General features: G+C 44.6%; 1 non-coding gene across 1 annotated transcript; it reads left to right on the top strand.

Moving 5' to 3' along the window:
• Positions 1 to 675: 675 nt before the first annotated feature.
• On the top strand, positions 676 to 747 carry TRNAA-UGC (transfer RNA alanine (anticodon UGC)). Its single transcript has one exon. It is a non-coding gene; the product is annotated as a tRNA-Ala (tRNA).
• The last annotated feature ends 3,824 nt before the right edge of the window (positions 748 to 4,571 follow it).

Genomic DNA, 4,571 nt, shown 5'->3' with positions numbered 1-4,571 from the left:
GTCCATAGCTTCAATGCCTTCATCTTGCAGGAACTGCTGACACACTCCAGCCACATGAGGTCTGGCATTGTCCTGCATTAGGAGGAACCCAGGGCCAACCTCACCAGCATATGGTCTCACAAGAGGTCTGAGGATCTCATCTCGGTACCTAATGGCAGTCAGACTACCTCGGCGAGCACATGGAGGGCTGTGCTGCGGGCTGGTATGTTTATGCACAATCACCAGGGACCTTCCCAGCCTGATAATATCAGCTCTCAGTTGTCTGCTTTAATTAACTTTGCTGGTTACATGGGGGGATACACCACGTCATTTTTTTTTGTTTGTTTTTTTATTTAATCATTAAAAGCTGCCTGATAAGCTCCACAGGGTGCAAAGTTATTATATGTTGGGTGGTTGTGCAATTATTTGTCTATATGTCTGTTCCTATGTCTAAATGTCTCTCTGTACGTCTGTTGGTCAATATATCTGTCTATCTATCTACTCAATCTATCTCCATTATCTATCTCCATGTCATTTATTGCTGTCTAAAAACGCTAGAAAAATGCAGGAAAAAAAGCACGTTTTTGCCGCTGCGTTTTTCCTGCCAAGAAATGTGGAAATGCTGCAGAAATTTCTGCTTTCAAATAAGTGTGAACATACCCTTAGGGTTTTGCATATGAGCATAACACACATGCAGGGGATGTAGCTCAGTGGTAGAGCGCATGCTTTGCATGTATGAGGCCGCGGGTTTAATCCCCAACATCTCCATTGTCATGTATTCCACAGAGATCACTCTATATCTCACCATGCTGTCACTGTGTCAGGATTTCATCAGGGATTCCAACATATGGAATATATGTTAATGCCCTCTGTACAGTCACTGTCAGCTTCACAATAGCCCAATTATTAATATTACTCGCTGCCACCACCGGCTGAGTTTGAAATATAGTACAAGGCCTTGCCTGGCCAAACGCCTGCATTCTGGTAGTGTATGGCTTCTGGGAAGGGAACGATTACAGGACAAAAGAAACAGAACGATTAGACTTTATATTTAATCCAAATGGGAGGCAGTGTTTAGGAAAACTATACAAAAATGTTTACAAAAGGAGACAATTCAATACATTAATAGTTACACCAAATAATAAGGATTAAAGAAGAGACTTACTATAAGATCGCTGAGACGATTCAATATAGGTGGATTTGATTTGAACGTTATCGAATATGACCCATTGCTTATAGTATCTATACCCCCCAGCCAACTATTTTATGCTGAAGGGAGAGACCCCCCTGGGATGACGTCACAGGGACTGGGCTCTAGCCTGCACATTTTATTAAAAACTTCTGGGATAACTCATCGCTCGTTGATCCCAGAATCCCAAAAGTGATACCATATTTCTATTATGATTTTACCTTCATTTAAGGACCACACACTGCATAGTTGCGACCTGCTATCCTAGTGCTTTAGTGCTACAGCTCCATGGAGGGGTTTGATAAAATATGCATAGCGTTATGTGATATTTCAGTTTTTCTTTTTTAATAATTTTGCAAAAATTTCTACATTTCAGTTTTTTTTCAGTCAAGATGGGGTGCAGAGTGTACTTTAATGAGGAAAAAATGAACTTTTTAGAGTTTACCAAATGGCTGCAATGAAACAAAGAGTGAAACATTTAAAGGGGTCTGAATACTTTCCGTATCCAATGTATTGCTCCATACAGTATGGGCCCCATATAATGCTCCATACAGTATGGCCCCATATAATGCTCAATATAGTATGGGCCCCATATAATGCTCCATACAGTATGGCCCCATATAATGCTCAATATAGTATGGCCCCATATAATGCTCCATACAGTATGGCCCCATGTAATGCTCCATACAGAAAAAAAATAATAATTAAATACTTCCCTCTCCTTGTTCCCCGCTGGCCGCAGGTCCTGTCTCCACAGCGTGTTCCGGCTCTCTGCACTGTGACTGCCCAGCACAGAGGGGGCGCTGTAGTGATCGCGCCCTCTTCCCTGAGATGTCACAGAGTCGGAAGACACCGGAGCTGCGGAGGAACGTGGAGAGATGAGTATCGCGAGCAGTTTAAAGCAATGTGGGACGCGGTGCCAGAGCCCATGCTGTACTGCTCTGCCAGCTATATAGTGGCCGATTCCGGGTACTGCACACCTGACCCTATTCATATGATCTGCAGTACCCCGCTGTAGCCACTATGCAGTTGTTGGCGCTGTGCTGTTCCAGTCTGCAAATAATCACATCCAACCGGCACCAAGAACAGCTGATCACGCGTGCCGGGGGTCGCGTCCCCATTAATCTAATATTGGTCGCCTATCCTAAGGGTAAGTCATCAATATAAAAGAGCTGGACATCCCCTTTATCTGTTGCCACTACCCCTATACCAACTAATGGTAAATCCCTCCCTCACTTATCATTATGTGCTGCTAATGTTACGTAACAACATTCTATATAGTGAAGTCACAACCAGACATAGAGATGGTAAATATTATTTATTTTTAGGAACATTTGGACAAATAATGGAATATATGAGGATATCATAGTCTGGGGCTGCAGCTGTTATCAGCATCTCTGCACATGATGGAATCAGGGTCTCTATGAAGCAGATGAGGGATCTGTGGATCATTATGGAAATGATCTGTAACTTCTGCAGATTTCTGTAAAGAGAAGACACCAAATTATTACATCTCATCAATAGATTCCCAGTAAAAAGTTAATAATCAGCTGGAAAATATAAAAAAGCAAATTCTAATATCTACTTACATGAAGGACAAGTCATTCTGATCTAATTCCTCAATGTTCTCCAGACTTGGATCATCCTTCTATGAAAAGGAGAAAAGAACAATTACTTATATGTCACATGTGATATAGATATCATGGGGCAGCGGGAATGAGAGGTGACTTACCATCTGGTGTTTTTGGGGTGTTCATGGCCCTTCATGCTTGGTAAGATGTTGACCAAAGCTGATGGTAAACTAAAGAGAGATCAGAACAGCAGGAAGTTACAGGTGATATTTTTTACAGTCTTGTAATGAATGTAGTGTTAATGTATGCATTGCTCCCTTACCTGGGCTGGGGTCAGTATGTTCTCCACCACTGTCTGCACCATGAACATGGTGCTTCAATGGAAGCAGTGGTTACGGCACAGGGGGCACAGAGGTTTGGAGCGGAGCCATCTAGTAATACATCCCTGATGGAAGGTGTGGTCACATGGAAGGACCGTGACCTGCTCTCCGATCTCATATTCGGTCATACAGATGATACATGACTCGGCCTCCTCCTGTGCGGTTACATCCCTTGTTGGGAGATTTGCAATTAGCAGTGCTCTCCTGCGAACCCAATGCTGCCGCCTCTGCCGCACAGGTAGGTTTTGTGCAGGTGGCTCCACAGCATTGCTGTCGCTCTGACGTCCATCACTGGTAGAAGGTCTTTCCTCGTCTCTTGGAGGAGACCGTCCATCACTGGTAGAAGGTCTCTCCTGCACAGGTAGGTTTTGTGCAGGTGGCTCCACCTGTGGCAGTGGTGGTGTCATCACACCCACTTCCTCCAGTTGAATGGGTGGGAGGGGACGGCCGCCATCCCTGCTGCTCTCTCCGGAGGGCTCTGCAGGGGCTGGTCTTAGAGGAGAGCGGCTTCTATCCCTGCTCTCTTCCTGTCCTCTACGCCGTGGAGGATCTCTGGCCCGTCTCCCTCTCCTCTCAGTGACAGCATTGCTGTCTCTCTGACGTCCATCACTGGTAGAAGGTCTTTCCTGATCTCTTGGAGAAGACCTCCTTCCATCACTGGTAGAAGGTCTTTCCTGATCTCTTGGAGGAGACCTCCTCCGTCCATGGACAATTATGGCCTGACCTATAAACAAATAAGAATTTATCTGAATTATTTCCAATTTTAGTAAACACTTTTTGGCTATAGTGATGGGTCCTTCTACTGCTGTGGTGTTTAGGGAGAGGGGAACCCTAGAAAGAATTGACTTTATTTTGGCCTTAGTTAACCTGCACTGTCTGTCCTGAAATGTGTCCCCTCATACCCCAGGGATATCTCCTCCCAGGAAAGCCCTATAGTGTGGGAATATTGTGGATCTCCCCCAAATATTTCACTTACCTTGATTTTCTGGTCGGCGCAGCCATGCCTCATTGTCAGCAATCAGCTGGCGCAGCTCCCGGGCGCTCATGACTTAGGTACCTGGAGCTGGCTGATAGAATATTGGAGAACTAAGCTCTCCGGTGGCACCGGTGTTATTGTGCTCTGATCAAAGATCAAGAAGAAGAAATGGAAGTAATCACCAGATGTGTAACACAAACTAGTTCGCTCTTCCACAACCAAAGTGAAGTCTCAGCAAAAGCATCAACTCAAGAAATGGCGCTGAGGTCACAGTGCTCAGAGATTATATACCCTCAGGACATTCCATGATGTCATTATGACATCATAACTGAGTGACCCCCTAATCCTGAGCATTGTGACATCAGAGCAGCCAGGCCGCCATGTTTGCTGCCAACTGGTGAATGAGGCAGAGAATGTGGAATAGAAATATCCCATCTGATTAATAGAATATAAATCTATATAAATCTGTGTTGGAA

The sequence above is a fragment of the Phyllobates terribilis genome, unplaced genomic scaffold (assembly GCF_046119375.1).
Source record: "Phyllobates terribilis strain yellow unplaced genomic scaffold, ASM4611937v1 Scaffold_517__1_contigs__length_1237599, whole genome shotgun sequence".
Classification (NCBI taxonomy): domain Eukaryota; kingdom Metazoa; phylum Chordata; class Amphibia; order Anura; family Dendrobatidae; genus Phyllobates; species Phyllobates terribilis.
Note: the sequence above shows the minus strand (reverse complement) of the source record. Positions and strands in the feature narration are given on the sequence as shown.